General features: G+C 47.9%; 1 protein-coding gene across 1 annotated transcript in view; it reads left to right on the top strand.

The window, feature by feature from the left end:
* LOC140418681 (uncharacterized) overlaps window positions 1–18085 on the top strand; it is a 403178-nt gene that overhangs the window by 199431 nt on the left and 185662 nt on the right. The window lies entirely within an intron of this gene.

The following is an 18085-nucleotide window of genomic DNA, read 5'->3' on the forward strand; positions in this document are numbered from 1 at the left end:
CGGAACTGAGTCCCGAGGCAGGAGTGACAAACATGTGAAGACGGCGCCATCTGGCGGACATGATGCGGACGTCTGCACGGTTCAGATCATGATTGATAGTCAGTGTATCTGTTGGAATATTCCGTCGCCCAAGTCTTGTAACGTCTATGTGTTGTAACGATGCTTGTGGTCAATATCAACCCTTATATCAACAATAACGGGGAATAAAATATAATCGGATGAAATGGAGATTGAAAATTCATAGCTTCCGCTCCCAGGTTAGACCCTTTATGAACTGCACCTTGAGCAGTATCAATAACTACATTTACATAAAACTGACGTTCGTTTATTTTCAATGTAATTGGCGCCAGATCACAGGATCTTTCTCTGCAGGATCTGTCCTGTGAAGAGATTTTTATTTGGCTAACCCTGCATTCCCGGATGTCCTATTATCTCTTTCTCTGTGTGGCTGCGCTGCGCTGGTCTTCCTGCGCAGGGCCCAGACAGACCCTGCCCATCAGTCTCTGACTCATCGGCCGGCTTACCTCTGTAAAGGAATTTATGTCATTCAGCTGCATTCTTCCATGGGTAACATGGAAATATTACAATTAATGGTAGATGTGCATTGTGATTAGCAGCAGCAGGACGAAAGTAACGGTTCTGAGGTTTGTTTAGATTTGGCATAGTTGGATCGCTGTTGCATCTGAGGCAGGAGGTCCAGCTTTTAAATCTAAGTGCAGTGACTTCAGACCAAATAGTAGGTTGCTCCTCCCGCTGCCATTAACAGGAACATTGATGTGTTTTCAAGCCAAGGGGATAGAAATTATGTTTGCGGGGTCAGTTTATGATGTGGAAGGAGTGATGAGAAAAAAAACAATATTGTTGTGGTGCCAATTCCAGAGTTTCTTAAGAGCTTCTCACTGGCCATGCTAACTGCATACAACCTAAATATGAAGCGTAATAGGCAGCCGTGGCCCCTGAGGGGACTGAGCAGGAGAACATGGTAAATTACACAAATAGAAATGAAATGGGGACTGCCCAAAAGGTTTGAGAAAATTATTGTTGGTCAAACAAGTAGAATAAGTGGTATTTGGGAGAACAGATCAGTGAAGGGAGAATGGAGTTTTAAAGTGAAGGAAATATTCTCTGAGATTTAAGGTCATGATGAGGATCGCAACCATTTGTATCCTCATAATCGTTCCTGAATCAGCCCCTCTTCAATGGAGGCAGTGATCAGCTAGCGCAGAAATGCAGATTGCCAGACCACTCTGTTGCTGAACTGTCCGATGCCAGTTTCTGGACCATGTGCAGCAATGTCTCCAACTGCACAATCGTTTCAGAGCGAGAGCAGCAAACGGAAGCAGATGCCGCAGACTCAAAACTAGTCAAACTGTGCGGCTCTTGTCAGCTGCAGGTGCAACAGATGGAGCGGAAATAGCAACGGTTGAATCTCCAGAACTTTGGCTCTATCCTGCACGTGTTCACTACTCAAGTGACTGAGAACGAATAGTGAGAGAATCATGAACGTCCAAAAATCATGGAGCATTATGGAACGGTATGAGAATTCGGCTTACCATATCTGTGACTATTTGAAAATGCTATCCAAATCGTCTTTCACACCCCATATTTTCCATACTGCCTTCCCTTTTCAAATTATGAAATTCCCTTTTGAAATTGGCTATTGAATTTTCTATCATCATTTTGTGTGGCGTACTCTAAATATTAGGAAATAGCATATTATGAATAAATACGTCATTTTCTATCATGTTTTCTGTTAAAGCAGGATGATTTGTTCATTGCATCTGCTGTTAATGGAAACAATTACAGATGGTCTACTCTCTCGAAAAGGCACAATTTTCAGCACAACATTTCAGTCTTCCTTCAACCTCCTTTCTTACAAGCAAACAAATCCAAAGTTATCTGGTATTTTGCATAAACGACCCTCGTTCCTGGCAATATTTTCAAGCTTCCTCGAAAGTCCTAACATTATATCTCCTTTGTCGTGTACATGATTTGGATAGAGACGGCTAGCAAACATTTAATTGATTTAGCATCACTTTTTGACAGAAACATCAACGGTAACAAAAACTATTTCTAAGCAGATCCAGTGTAGTTTTCTGGGAAACATTTGTGTCGTCTTCTGTATTTCAATACACCCTGAATCAGTTCATTTGGTCGCATTCTATGATTCTGTGATTCTAACAGGAATGAAACTAATCCGGCACCAGAGGGCGCCACTTCAAACATGATAGAGTAGACTTCCCTGGTTTATCACACTTGGCTAAACAGTTGGCTGGTAATGCAGAACAAGGCTAGCAGCGAGGGGTCAATTCCCGTACCGGCCTCCCCGAGCAGGCGCCAGAATGTGGCGACTAGGGGCTTTTCACAGTAACTTCAATGAAGCATACTTGTGACAAAAGCGATTACGTTTCATGAATAGGAAGGGAATAGAGGGATATGGACCCCGGAAGTGTAGAATATTTTAGTTTAGACGGACAGCACGGTCGGCGCAGGCTTGGAGGACCGAAGGGCTTGTTCCTGTCCTGTACCTTTCTTTGTTCTTTCATGCGGATGATGAACGTCTGTGACGGCATCGTTATAGCCAATAGACGTCATAGTCTCAGTGAGATCACAAAGGCCCTGGCCCCCTCCAATGTGTGGATGGACCAATGAGCTAAACAGAGTCCGGTTTCCCTCTCTCCTCTCAATCTCTGGATCAGTCCATTCACATTCATTCAGAAAGATGCAGTCAGACATGTTTCTGTTAATACTGGCGGCGCTGTTGGGCGGTACGTAATTGTCACTATTCACCATGCCAGATTAGCAGGTTATAAATTGTAATAACATTCAATGTAATTTACGATCAGAAATTATAAGAAGAGTTGAGTTGCCACAAACTTACACACACACAAACAAATTTAGATCAAAATTAAGATTAAACTCTTGATGTTTAATTTATCTACCTTCACAGGCGGGCAACGTGCAAATCCAGTAACTCAGTCACCGGTGACAGAAGGGGATTCAGCGCGGTTAGATTTTGAATACGCAGACCCCAATATGGACTACATCCAATGGTACCAGCATTAATATGAGCTGTTGCATTTGTTGTAGTTCAGTGAGACCTGACAGTTTACTGAGTGAGTCTGTACATCAAGATGTGAACAAGCAGCAGCAGTTCAGGAATCACAGATCGAGTAATGAATCTTTTATCCGTTATGAATGTAAGTTCCAGTCGTAAAGTGGTATAACTGTGCAAATGGACCTCACTATTGATGCTTTTGACAATTGTGACTTGTTACAATCTTTTTCACTCTCAGTGTAGAAACGGAACTATCTACGAAGGCGCACCGCCCCCCCCCCCCCGCCCCCCCCCCCCCCCCCCGAGCAGTAGCTGGAACTGCACGTTCATGGCACAGAAATACACGGCGCAGTCGGACATCATTGTGTTACTGATCGTTAGCTCGGTAGTCTTGTTCTAGAAGAAAACCGATCGGCGAGTTCGGTGTTCCTTTGCACAGTCAGCCCAATAACTTGAAGCATGTAGCTTGGGGCTTTCCCGGGCTGCTGACTATACCAGTACACATAAGGGTTAGGAGCACTTGTTTTCAAGGTGCAGGTTAATGTAACTTCACTTTTCTCTGTAACTGTTAGTTCAGGTTCCTTTTGTTCCACGGTGTCTTGATGGCTCCATTCTAACAGAAGTAACAGCGATAATGACAATCAGAGTCAGCCTCATATTAAGCAATACAATCATCAGCAAAATAATTACTGTAATTTTACCAACAATAACATCTGGGTTTCAGCAGTCAGGAAGAGAATGGAGTGTTACTGGGGAAAAAATACTTACTGAGGAGCGAGATAATGACGAGGAGCGAAGCGAGACGGTTGCTCATGACCCTTCTTGAGTTTGTAATTCTACAATGAAAGAAATTCTCTGTTAGAGACAGAAATGCAGATCCCCGTCCCATTGCACTGCTGATCCGGCCAATGAGAGGAATGAACCAGCAGCAGCAATCTCTCCAGTAACACAATTGGGCCAGAGCGAGAGCAGCAACCGGAAGCTGTGGGCAGGGGTACTGCAGTCTGAATATTGAGTGAAGTGTGCGCTGACTCTCAGCTGCACTGGGAACTGATGGAGCGGAAATAGCGACGGTTCAATCTTCATTACACCGTGACAATCCTGCACCTGCTCATCGTGCAAGTCACTGGGAAGAAATAGACTTTGAAGGACAAGACTGGACTAGAATCTAGAATATTCTCGTCAGCGATGAGGCCACACGAAATAAATTGCCCGAGACACTTTTAAAGAGTTATCTTATTCTTCTTTCAAAAACTGCATTATTTACATATCCCGGTTATCCCCGTTACATTTGTGTGCAAGTCACTTCTTAAAGTTATTGTTGAATCTTCTTCTGCCTTTATTTAGACCGCCCTCTATAGTTTAACAAATCGCATTGCAGATAATAGATGGAATTCTCCTGGTCTTTATTTCTCATCAATCGTTGTATTATCCAAGGATCTGCTGGAGGAAACAGCCCCGTGTGATCTTCATTAACAACCCACTTACATTTCAGCAACTCAGTTCAGTCTCTCCCTCACTTTCTTTGACGTAAGGCGGCCGTGTGGCGCCATCATCAGTTTCCCTGCCTCAAGCCCCTTAGTCGTCGCGTTTTACAGCAAACTCGGGCCCTTTGGCCCATCGTGCTTGCCCCGGCCATCAAGTATCCATCTAGTCTAAAGCAATTTCCTAGCACTTGGTCCATGGCTTTGCATGCAATGGCGTTTCAAGTCCTCATCTAAACGCTTCTTAAGTATTGTGAGTGATTCCGCCTCGGGAACACAGACAGTGTGTTCCAGGTTCTCACCACGCCCAAATTCCCTCCATATTCCTACCCATTACCTTAATTCTGTGCCCCCTGGTTGTTGCCCCCTCGACTAAGGGGAATGGTTTCTACCTATCTATATTCCTCAGAATTTTGAACACCTCGATCAGACCCTCTGCAGTATTCTCTGCTTTAAGGGCAATAATCCCAACCTATCCAGCCTCTCTTCACAACTGAAACACTCCTGCCGAGAAAATCTACTGATTAATCTCCTCTGCACCCGCTCTGGTGCAGTCACATTCTTTCCATAATATGGTGACCAGATGTGCAGAAAATACTCCAGCTGCGGTCTAACCAGCATTCTATGCAGCTTCATAATAACCTCCATACTCTTCTATTCCATGGCTCGGGGCTGGGAGGGGAGTTCTATAGCAGATGGAATGTGTGGGCACCTCACCTGGACATCAAGGGGTTGTGGTGATAGGTGCCAGTGAGCTCTGAGGAGCAAGCACAAAGACCACTGCGTGCAAGGTGAAAGCAAGATATTGGAGGGGGGGGGGGGGGGGTTGAGGGGTGGCAGGCGGACCTGCTGCCAAGAGAGATGTGGTAACTTACCCTTGCAGGTCATTGGAGGTCGTTGGTTTCTTTCCTACATTTGACGACCGTCCCCCTTGCCATGCTCTCACACTGACAGTCATTGTCACTGCCTCCCAGGTGTTTTTGGTGCCTCTGCTGTTGGCCCTCTGACACCCCGGGAGAACAGGATGTCCCATCTCATGCATCCACAGCATCGAGAAGCTTGGCCAGGTCGGCATCCCCAAAGCGAGGAGCAGCTCTACATGTTGCCATGCTTGTGTGTTGACTGCAGTGAATGGCGAGGGAGCATTTAAGAGCAGCCCCCCCACCCCCTCGTTAGGCGAGGTGCGGATCCAGCGAATCTGACGGCGTGGCAGCCAGTAATGGTGAGAAGCTCATGGGCGCTACTTTCCAACCCTGCATGTCTTTAAATACGGGCTGCGATCTCGCCAATGCGGCCTTTGAGAAACATCCTGCCAGTTGCGCCCAAAACGACATTTTTTCCAAATTAAATGACGCTATAGATTTATTTATTTTATCATGACACTGCTAAAATAAGACTAATAGAAAGGAAAAAAACCATGTTCATATATCGTGACCTTTTCGCATCTCTCAGAATCACCTCCAAGCACTTAGTACATATCCAATGAGTTTCTTAAATATACGTAGTCTCATTAATCTCCTCTGCACCCTCTCTGGTGCAATCGCATTCTTCCCATAATGTGGCGACCAGATGTGCACAAAATACTCCAGCTGCGGGCTAACCAGCGTTCTATACAGCTCCATACTAACCTCCCTACTCTTATATTCCATGCGTCGGCTAATAAAGGCAAGAATCCCATATGTCATCTACACCACATTAAGTGTGTGTCCTGTTGACTTCGGGGATCTACGGACATGAACCCCGAGGTTCCTCTTGCCTCTAAACTTCTTGGCCTCCTGCCGCTCGTTGCGTATTTTCTCGCATTGTTAGTCCTCCCAAAATGCATCATCTCACCCTTTTCAGGGTTAAATTCCATTTGCTGTTCTGCCCCTCTGGCCCGTCCGTCTATATCATGCTGCAATCTCAGCCTTTCCTCCTCACTATTTAGCACACCGCCCATTTTCATGTTGTCTGCGAACGACGGTTGGGGATGGTTCAGGGGACTGGAAAGCCAGAACGCACTGGATTCCTCTTCCAGCTCTGGGATAGTTGCGACCGAACTCCCAGTGCCTGGGACCTGGGCCACAGAAAGAAATAATGAGCAGAATCCAGATTTAAATAAACAATTATCATTCCTGACATTGATGTTTTGACATACAAATCATAATTACAGTGTGCGTTTTTTTTTTACCCCAAACAGAACAGCATCCAACTCCATTCAAACAGCAAACCCAAAACTCCATGATACTTGGCAAAATAGGACCGAACCCAGGAAATGGAGCCAAAACACACTCCAAACAATATTTTCACTTTAAAACAGTTATTTTTTAAAAGTTACATTTTTCATTGTCCAATTGTCAAACAAGAATAATGATTTATTTCACATGGAGAGCAATAAATGCCACTAACAGCTACCAACATTAATACATCTTCAAATGACAGCACAAATAGAAAATGGTTGAATTTAGGGGTTTAGGGAGCAAAAAAAGTTTAATCGCAAGCAGTTTCAGCATGCATGTCAGTATACAAAGTCTCCAGAAAGTAAAAACACACTGCAAAAATGCGCAACATCTGCCCACCCAACCTACAAAAATGTTGCATTTATAAAAATTGATAAAAATATTCCTCTCAATTGTACAAGTGACAGGAGATTAGCAAACTCTCCAGACTTGGATAAGACTTTTTTGCCCACCAGCGTTCTTCAATTCTCATGCCTGTTTATTTTCCCCTTTTTGGGCAGGGGCAGCATTAGGCTCCTGGCTCGAATCACTCGCTTTCCCTTTAGTGACCTTTACTTTCGGTTTCTTGGCTTTCTTGGCTGGTGCCTTCTTAGTTGGAGCTGTAGGTTGGACAGTCTGCTTCGTTCGTGATGATCTCTTTAATACTGTAGATGTTTGGACTGGCTTGCAGGGCATTTTGGCTTTGGGTTTGACGGTCGGTGCTGAGTTGAAGGAGCTGGCCGTTAGGCGGGATTGTGATCTGGATATCAGCGCCGCTTCTCCCCGACTCATAATTACAGTGTTAATGTAAGCTAGTTATGACAATAAAGATTACTCTATTATAAACTTTACGTCCATTCCGTAACCCCCATTCTGAACCGGATTGAACAGAATCCACCATCAGAGGGAGCAAAGCCCAAACATGATAATTAGAAAGTCACATGAGACCAACAGTAGAAGTATCCTCAGTGGTGTCACAATAGGCCTGCCCCCCAGCTGTGTCTGGGTGGAACAATGAGCAGAGCCCGGGTCCCTCTCTCCTTCTAAAACTCTGACTCATTTCATTCCCATTCCCATAGATAAGTCTCCTGGGCCGGATGGGATTTATCCTAGGATTCTCTGTGAAGCTAGGGAGGAGATTGCTGAGCTTTTGGCTTTGAACTTTATGTCATCATTGTCTACAGGAATAGTGCCAGAAGACTGGAGGATAGCAAATGTTGTCCCCTTGTTCAAGAAGGGGAGTAGAGACAACCCCGGGACCAATAGACCAGTGAGCCTTACTTCTGTTGTGGGCAAAGTCTTGGAAAGGTTTACAAGAGATAGGATGTATAATCATCTGGAAAGCAATAATTTGATTAGAGATAATCAACACGGTTTTGTGAAGGGTAGGTCGTGCCTCACAAACCTTATTGAGTTCTTTGAGAAGGTGACCAAACAGGTGGACGAGGGTAAAGCAGTTGATGTGGTGTATATGGATTTCAGTAAAGCGTTTGATAAGGTTCCCCACGGTAGGCTATTGCAGAAAATACGGAGGCATGGGATTCATGGTGATTTTGCATTTTGGATCAGAAATTGGCTGGAAGAAGACAAAGGGTGGTGGTTGATGGGAAATTTTCAGCCTGGAGTCCAGTTACTAGTGGTGTACCACAAGGATCTGTTTTGGGGCCACTGCTGTTTGTCATTTTTATAAATGACCTGGAGGAGGGCGTAGAAGGTTGGGTGAGTAAATTTGCAGATGACACTAAAGTCGGTGGAGTTGTGGACAGCGCGGAAGGATGTTACAAGTTACAGAGGGACATAGATAAGCTGCAGAACTGGGCTGAGAGGTGGCAAATTGAGTTTAATGCAGAAAAGTGTGAGGTGATTCATTTTGGAAGGAATAACAGGAAGACAGTGTACGGGCTAATGGTAAGATTCTTGGTAGTGTGGATGAGCAGAGAGATCTCTGTGTCCATGTACATAGATCCCTGAAAGTTGCCACCCAGGTTGAGAGGGTTGTTAAAAAGGCGTACAATGTGTTAGCTTTTATTGATAGAGGGATTGAGTTTCGGAGCCATGAGGTCATGTTACAGCTGTACAAAACTCTGGTGCGGCCGCATTCGGAGTATTGCGTGCAATTCGGGTCGCCACATTATAGGAAGGACGTGGAAACATTGGAAAGGGTGCAGAGGAGATTTACCAGGATGTTGCCTGGTACGGGGGGAAGATCGTATGAGGGAAGGCTGAGGGGCTTGAGATTGTTTTCGTTAGAGAGAAGAAGGTTAAGAGGTGACTTAACTGAGGCATACAAGATGATCAGAGGATTAGATAGGCTGGACAATGAGAGCCTTTTTCCTGGGATGGTGATGTCTAGCATGAGGCGACATAGCTTTAAATTGAGGGGAGATAGATATAGGACAGATGTCAGAGGTAGGTTCTTTACTCAGAGAGTTGTTAGGGCGTGGAATGCCCTGACTCGCCAACACTAAGGGCATTCAAATGGTCATTGGATAAACATATGGATGTTAAGGGAATAGTGTAGATGGGCTTTAGAGTGGTTTCACAGGTCGGCGCAACATCGAGGGGCGAAGGGCCTGTACTGCGCTGTTATGTTCTATGTTCTATGTCCATTCACTGAGCGATTCAATCAGACACGTTTCTCGGCGGTGCTCTTGCACATTAAGTACTAGATTATACTCATCAGCACAGTTTAACAGATTGATGGGAATTTACACAGACTCATATAGTTAATAGAGGTTTACCTCCATCAGCCGGGTTAATTTCATCCAGGCCAATGGAGAACAAACATTGACAAGTTTGTTTATCCTTCTGCTCTTTTGATGCTCTACATTGACATGCAGACTATTTGCAGATCCAGTGACGCAGTGTCTACTGTCAGAAGCCGTGTTTAAAGGGGCCTCGGTTGCTTTATGTCCCTCCCGCTCGATTTGTTCTCAGTGGCTGGAGCAGTGAGCAGGTGCAGGATGGTCACAGTCTTCTGCAGATTCATCCCTTCCTATTTCCGCTCCGGGTGCAGCTGAGAGTTACCACACACTCAATATTGAGACTGCGGTATCCCGCCCACAGCTTTCGGTTGCTGGCCTCGCTCTGACCCAATTGTGTCATTGGAGAAACTGCTGCCTCTGCCATTGATCGATCAGCAGTGCTGTGGGCCGGGGATCTGTATTTCTGTCTCTGACAGAGGATTCCTTGCACTGCAGAGTTGCAGACTCAGGAAGGATCATGGGGAACCAGCTCGCTCAGATGCTCATCATTATCTCACTTCTCAGTAAGTATTTCCTTCCCAGTAAAACTCCATTTTCCTCCTGGCTGCTGTAACCCAGATTTTATTGTTGGTGAACATAATGGTGATGGTGAAGATTAAGTTGATCAATTTGGGATTGATACTGATTGTTGTTCTTAATCTATTTTTTTTGTCAGATTGGAGCCACCAGGATACAGTGGAACAGCCGGATGCAGAAATAAAGATTGAAGAGGAAAGTCATGTCACACTAACCTGCAACTTGAAGACAAGCGATTCTAACCCGTATGTGAAATGGTACAGTCAGAGTCCCGGGAAGGCTCCACAATACATTCTTCATGTTCTGGGAGAGAACCTTTACAGACACCCTGACATCACCGATCGCGTTTCAGCAACCTTTAACAAAACTGCGAAACTTAGCGAGCTAATGATAGGCAACACGCTGATCTCTGACAGCGCACTGTATCTCTGTGCCTTGCAGCCCACACTGCTACAGATATAGCGGGTCCCGTACAAAAACCCAACAGTCAGAGTCCCAGTTAGTGCTCAGCAAAGAAACAATAATCCAGCCTCCACAGTGATAGTTACAGTCGGGGACCATTAGAAACTTGCAACAAATCGCACCCTACTGCACAATATTCCAGATGTGATCCCACGCATACCCTCAATAATTGAAGCATAACCTCCATGTTTTTGTGATGAATTCATTCAACTCACAATAAATAACAATATTCTCATTATTTGCTGCACCTGGAAACTGACGTTTGTGATTCACGCACTCGGACACCCAGATCCCTCCGAATCTCAGTCCACTGCAATTCCTCAGATAATGAGCTTCTCTGTGTGTCTGCTTCGCAAAATTTACAATTTCATATTTTCCACATTATATTCTGTTTGCCAGACATGTGTCCATTCAATTACCCTGTCCATGCCCTTTTATAGGCCCCTAAGGTCCTCTTCAACATTTACTTTCCTACATCTCTCTCTGGTGAGCAGATTTAGCAACTATACCGTCCAAGTAATTTATCTAAATTGTAAACGTTCGAAGCCCAGCACTAACCACATCCTGACAAACTAAAAAAAAAACAGTTTGATGTTCATTGTGGATTGCAGGAAAAGGTTACAGAATTACAGATCCCGGGATTCCTGCTGAGGCAATAACAAACTGGGAAAGACCTCCACGATCACAGGGCAGAAAATGTGTATCAGACTTTGAACAAGCTGTTATCGGGACGGCAGCTCGCAGCGTTACCGCCAGTTCTTTGTCGATAATTTTATGTTAATAACAGGAAATCGTTTGAGGAATTTACATGGTCAGAACTGTGGAAAGGGTGTAGATTTACGTATGGAGCAATATCCAATAGCAGTTCTTCAAAAGCCGTTTTTCAAGCCATGACATGTCGAATTATCAAGGAAGATTGAATGATATTAAAACAAAGGCCGTTTTACATTATTTCTGAGTCGCTTCATTTATGATTTTACCTGATCCTTCACTCGATGCATCACACCCGTTATTTCTCACTTTTTTTCATTTCTCTTTTCATTGTTTCAGAACGTGCGTATCTTTACGTATCTTTACGCATTCTTCTTTCACTCATTCCGGTTTGCATGTTAACGCTTCCCCTTCGACTGTATTTCCAATTCTCTTCATGTTTCACCCTCTTTAAATCTTCCTCTTCTCGCTACGTTTTGCTCTCATTCCCCCTTTCCATGGAATTCCACATCCCGCCTCATGAAACGCCGATATAGCAGACACAGCAAAGCGGCTTTGTAAGACGGTGCAGGTTTTTGTATGGGGTCTCCCTCTGTTAGTTACACTGTGGCTCACAGCGCAGAGATAGGTGGCGGTGTCTGTAACTCGCGCGTCTCTCACAGTCAGGATACTGAGCTTCTCTCCACTGATTGAAGCTGAAATCCTCCCGTGTTGGCCGGTTCCTCTTGTGGCCATCACCAGATGCTGGGGTGACTGGTTCGGGTACTGTCTGTACCAGCTTACGAGGTTAAATGCAATGCTGATGGTGCAGTTCATGGATACATTACCCGCTTCACTAACAACCATCCACCCAGGGAGCTGCAACACCTCCGCTTCTCCGCTCACCTCCGTGCAGATCAGAAGGAAACACAGCAAAATGCCAGTGTGAACCCGAAGCATTATCAGTTCACACGCAATACCGAGCTCGGCTCAGAGCCAAGAGATGAATACTATATTCTGAAAAATTAACGGGGTGCCAAACACTTACTTCGGGTTCACTCAGTGACGTGTTTCTGTTAAACTAACTAAATGAGCTGATCTTTCCTTCCGTTTTATCCACCCATTCTCCACGTTACACGCTGACACCAGCTCGCACTGTGAGCACACAGCTGACCTCCCACGTTAAATACTTTTCATACATCACACTGCTCTCTGGCGGTGTATACTGGTAAGTGCACGGTGCAATTATTCACTTGAACTGCCGACAAGTTGCACAGTAACGAATGAGAAAAGGTATTCCCTCCTTCCTGTTATAGCTACTTTATTGAGGGAGAGACTAAATCTCTCCTTCATGTCTGCTGTCCAGCGATTGCGGTGCCTTTTGCTCACTCACTCTTCCTGCAAATCTGACCACTCGGTTTGACAAGAAGATCCTGATGAAGGTCCTTATATCATTTTGTAATTTGAACCCGTCAAATGCGAACTCGTCTATCTATTGGACATTTGTAACATCCCAACAGTAATAGCAACAGTGAAAACACACGATAATAAATAACTTTTATAAAATTTCAAGTTTCATATCAGTGTTAAAATAATGCTTCTGTTTCCATATTGGCTCCTTCCATCACATTTTCTTCACTCTATATACTCACCCAGTCTCTCACTGCCCTCTTTCAACCAGACGAAATCGAAGTCCTCAGCAGAGGGCTCAATTTCTGCACCACCACCAAAATGGACCCCATCAGTCTCGCGGCAGACACGGAGGAATTCATCAGGTGAATGAGGCTCCGGGAATTCTTCCACAGACCCCAAGAGGCCAACAGCGAACCCAAGCAGACTACCAATGAACCGGAACAGCAGACCGAGAGATCTGCGGTGCGGCAACCGAAGAGGAAAGAGTCGAATTGGACCCCTCCGGAAGGCCGTTGCCTTAGACTCGACATGTATGCTGAAGCCGTCAGGAGTCGCGTCAATGCCAGATTCATCAGTCGCATTCACAAGACAGCCCCGAACGTCACCCAAGCATAACGCAATGCCATCCACGCTCTCAAGACCAACCGCAGCATCGTCATCAAACCAGCAGACAAAGGGGGTGCTGAACAGAACGGACTACTGCAAAGAAGTATACAGACAACTGAACAACCAAGAACACTACAGACAGTTACCCGCAGATCCGACCAAGGAACACATCCGCCAACTTAACAGACTGATCAAGACCTTGGATCCAGATCTTCAGAGCACCCTACGTGCTCTCATCCCACGTACTCCCCGCATTGGAGATCTCTACTGCCTCCCGAAAATACATAAGGCCAACACACCAGGCCGCCCTATCGTTTCAGGCAATGGGACCCTGTGTGAGAACCTCTCTGGCTACATCGAGGGCATCTTGAAACCCATCGTACAAGGTACGCCCAGCTTCTGTCACGACACGACGGACTTCCTACAGAAACTCAGCACCCATGGACAAGTTGAACCAGGAACATTCCTCGTCACAATGGACGTCTCGGCACTCTACACCAGCATCCCCCATGACGATGGTATTGCTGCAACAGCCTCAGTACTCAACACCGACAACTGCCGATCTCCAGACGCAATTCTGCAACTCATCCGCTTCATTCTGGATCACAACGTCTTCACCTTCGCCAACAAGTTCTTCATCCAGACGTACGGAACAGCCATGGGGACCAAATTCGCACCCCAATACGCCAACATCTTCATGCACAAGTTTGAACAGGACCTACTCACCGCACAGGACCTTCAACCGACGTTATACACCAGATACATCGATGACATTTTTTTCCTTTGGACCCACGGCGAAGAATCACTGAAACGACTGCATGATGACATTAATAAGTTCCATCCAACCATCAGACTCACCATGGACTACTCTCCAAAATCAGTTGCATTCTTGGACACACTCGTCTCCATCAAGGACGGTCACCTCAGCACTTCGCTTTACCGCAAACCCACGGATAACCTCATGATGCTCCACTTCTCCAGCTTCCACCATAAACACATTAAAGAAGCCATCCCCTATGGACAAGCGCTCCGTATACACAGGATCTGCTCAGACGAGGAGGAGCGTAACAGACACCTACAGACGTTGAAAGATGCCCTCGTACGAACGGGATATGGCACTCGACTCATCGATAGACAGTTCCAACGCGCCACAGCGAAAAACCGGACCGACCTCCTCAGAAGACAAACATGGGACACAATCGACAGAATACCCTTCGTCGTCCAGTACTTCCCCGGAGCGGAGAAACTACGTCATCTTCTTCACAGCCTTCAACACGTCATTGATGATGATGAACATCTTGCCAAGGTCATCCCCACACCCCCACTACTCGCCTTCAAACAACCGCGCAACCTCAAACGAACCATTGTTTGCAGCAAACTATCCAGTCTTCAGAACAGTGACCACGACACCACACAACCCTGCCATGGCAATCTCTGCAAGACGTGCCAGATCATCGACATGGATACCACTATTACACGTGAGAACACCACCCACCAGGTACGCGGTACATACTCGTGCGACTCGGCCAACGTTGTCTACCTCATACGCTGCAGGAAACGATGTCCCGAAGCGTGGTACATTGGCGAGACCATGCAGACGCTGCGACAACGAATGAACGGACATCGCGCAACAATCACCAGGCAGGAATGTTCCCTTCCAGTCGGGGAACACGTCAGCAGTCAAGGGCATTCAGCCTCTGATCTCCGGGTAAGCGTTCTCCAAGGCGGCCTTCAGGACCCGCGACAATGCAGAATCGCCGAGCAGAAACTTATAGCCAAGTTCCGCACACATGAGTGCGGCCTCAACCGGGACCTGGGATTCATGTCGCATTACATTCATCCCCCACCATCTGGCCTGCAGAATCCTACCAACTGTCCTGGCTTGACACAATTCACATCTCTTTAACCTGGGGTTACCCCATCTCTGGATCTGTAAGGATTTAATCACCTGCTAATGGTCACATTCCTAGCATTGTTTGGCATCTTTGAATTTGTCTATATATGTGTTTCTGGAACAGACCTCTTCATTCACCTGAGGAAGGAGCAGCGCTCCGAAAGCTAGTGACATCGAAACAAACCTGTTGGACTTTAACCTGGTGTTGTAAGACTTCGTACTGTGCCCTCTGGTGGCAGCGACAATCATCACAATGTGCGCTTCAAAATACCTGTCCCATTTCTGGAACATAAGGCCATAAGACATAGGAGCAGAATGAGGCCATTTGGCCCAACAGGTTTGCTCCGCCGGTCAATCACAGCTGATGTGTTTCTAATCCCCAGTCTCCTGCCTTCTCCGTATAACCCTGATACCCTTATTAATCAAGAACCGATCTATCGCTCTCTGGCGTGGGGCAGCTGAGGCGCAGCAAGGTAAGAAGCACCTATTTCTTGCGGCACTATCTGCCGGAAGAGAAGTGCTTAAAAGGACAATTAAAAAGGTAAGTGTGACAGACACTTCGGACGGGGGGGGGGGGGGGTACAATGGGGTGGGGGGCACGGTGATCGAACAGCAAGGGAGGAGGTCTGCTCAGACCGGATGTGTGTCTGATCACAAGGTGGGGTCGGGTCAGACCAGAGGGCCTACGAAGGTACAAAGAAGAGGGTATGGGAGGCGCAGGAGTCGAGTCGGATCGGAGGGAGGAGGGTCAGGCTGGACTGGAGTGGGAGGATCAGGCTGGACTGGAGTGGGAGGGTCAGGCTGGACTGGAGTGGGAGGGTCAGGCTGCACTGGAGCGGGAGGGTCAGGCTGGATAGGAGTGGGAGGGTCATGCTGGACTGGAGTGGGAGGGTCAGGCTGGACTGGAGTGGGAGGGTCGGACTGGACTGGAGTGGGAGGGCCAGGCTGGACTGGAATGTGTTGGTCAGGTTGGATAGGAGTGGGAGGGTCATGCTGGACTGGAGTGGGAGGGTCAGGCTGGACTGGAGTGGGAGGGTCGGACTGGACTGGAGTGGGAGCGTCAGGCTGGACTGGAGTGGGAGGGTTGGACTGGACTGGAGTGGGAGGGTCAGGCTGGACTGGAGTGGGAGGGTCAGGCTGGACTAGAGTGGGAGGGGGTCAGGTGGACTGGAGTGGGAGGGTCGGGCTGGACTAGAGTGGGAGGGTCGGGCTGGCGTTCAATGGGAGGGTCAGGCAGGACTGGATTGGGGGGTCAGGATGGACTGGAGTGGGAGGGTCAGGTTGGACTGGAGTGAGAGGGTCAGGACCGGAGTGGGAGGGTCAGGATGGACTGGAGTGGGAGGGTCAGGCTGGACTGGGACGGTCTGGCTGGACTGGAGTGGGAGGTTCAGGACTGGAGTGGGATGGCCAGGTTGGACAGGAGTGGGAGGGTGAGGCTGGAATGGAGTGGGTGGGTCAGGTTGGACTGGAGTGGGAGGGTCAGGCTGGACTGGAGTGGGTGGGTCAGGTTGGACTGGAGTGGGAGTGTCAGGCTGGACTGGATTGGTGGGGGTCAGGATGGACTGGAGTGGGAGGGTCAGGCTGGACTGGGAAGGTCTGGTTGGACTGGAGTGAGAGGGTCAGGCTGGACTGGAGTGGGAGGGTCAGGCTGGACTGGAGTGGGTGGGTCAGGTTGGACTGGAGTGAGAGGGTCAGGCTGGACTGGAGTGGAAGGGTCAGGCTGGACTGGAGTGGGAGGGTCAGGATGGACTGGAGTGGGAGGGTCAGGCAGGACTGGAGTGGGAGGGTCAGGCTGGACTGGAGTGGGAGGGTCAGGCTGGACTGGGAAGGTCTGGCTGGACTGGAGTGGGAGGGCCAGGACTGGAGTGGGAGGGTCAGGCTGGACTGGAGTGGGAGGGCCAGTACTGGAGTGGGAGGGTCAGGCTGGACTGGAGTGGGAGGGTCAGGTTGGACTGAAGTGGGAGGGTCAGGCTGGACTGGATTGGTGGGGTCAGGATGGACTGGAGTGGGAGGGTCAGGCTGGACTGGGAAGGTCTGGCTGGACTGGAGTGGGAGGGTCAGGTTGGACTGAAGTGGGAGGGTCAGGCTGGACTGGTTTGGTGGGGTCAGGCTGGTCTGGAGTGGGAGGGTCAGGCTGGACTGGAGTGGGAGGGTCAGTCTGGACTGGAGTGGGAGGGTCAGGCTGGACTGGAGTGGGAGGGTCAGTCTGGACTGGAGTGGGAGGGTCAGGACTGGGGTGGGAGGGTCAGGTTGGACTGGAGTGGGAGGGTCAGGCTGGACTGGAGTGGGAGGGTCAGGACTGGAGTGGGAGGGTCAGGTTGGACTGGAGCGGGAGGGTCTGGCTGGACTGGAGTGGGAGGGTCAGGCTGGACTGGAGTGGGGGGGGGGGGTTCAGGATGGACTGGAGTGGGAGGATCAGGCTGGACTGGAGTGGGAGGGTCAGGCTGGGCTGGAGTGTGATGGTCAGGCTGGACTGGAGTGGGGGGGGAGGGGTGTCAGGCATTTGGTCCATCCAGTCTGCACCGTCCCTCTGAAAGAGCATCCTACCTCGGCCCACTCCCCAGCCCTAACCCTGCAACCCCACTTAACCTGCACATCCTTGGACATTAAGGGACAATTTTTGCATGGCTAATCCACTTATCCTGCACATCGATGTTGCTGACGGTGTAGCCTCTGGGATGCCCATGTCCCGATTACAAAATGGACACTTGCAAAGAATGCAGGAAAAATTGGACAATGCTAAGAAACAAGCAGGTGCAAGCTCTGTCTGTTGATTAGAACCTTAAACTCTCAGACAGGACAGAAACTACCAATCAATCTATATACTAATGAGCCATCTCCGGGGACAAAAGGGAAACATTTAGATACAGAATGTTAAGGCAGGCTCCCCGGCACCAGAAGAGGCTAAGACAAAGCAGACTGACAGTCACCAGGACACGCCCAGCGATCAGGGAACCACCCCTCTATTGGAGGAAAATCGATGCAACTGATTGAGAAAG

The sequence above is a fragment of the Scyliorhinus torazame genome, chromosome 5 (assembly GCF_047496885.1).
Source record: "Scyliorhinus torazame isolate Kashiwa2021f chromosome 5, sScyTor2.1, whole genome shotgun sequence".
Lineage (NCBI taxonomy): Eukaryota > Metazoa > Chordata > Chondrichthyes > Carcharhiniformes > Scyliorhinidae > Scyliorhinus > Scyliorhinus torazame.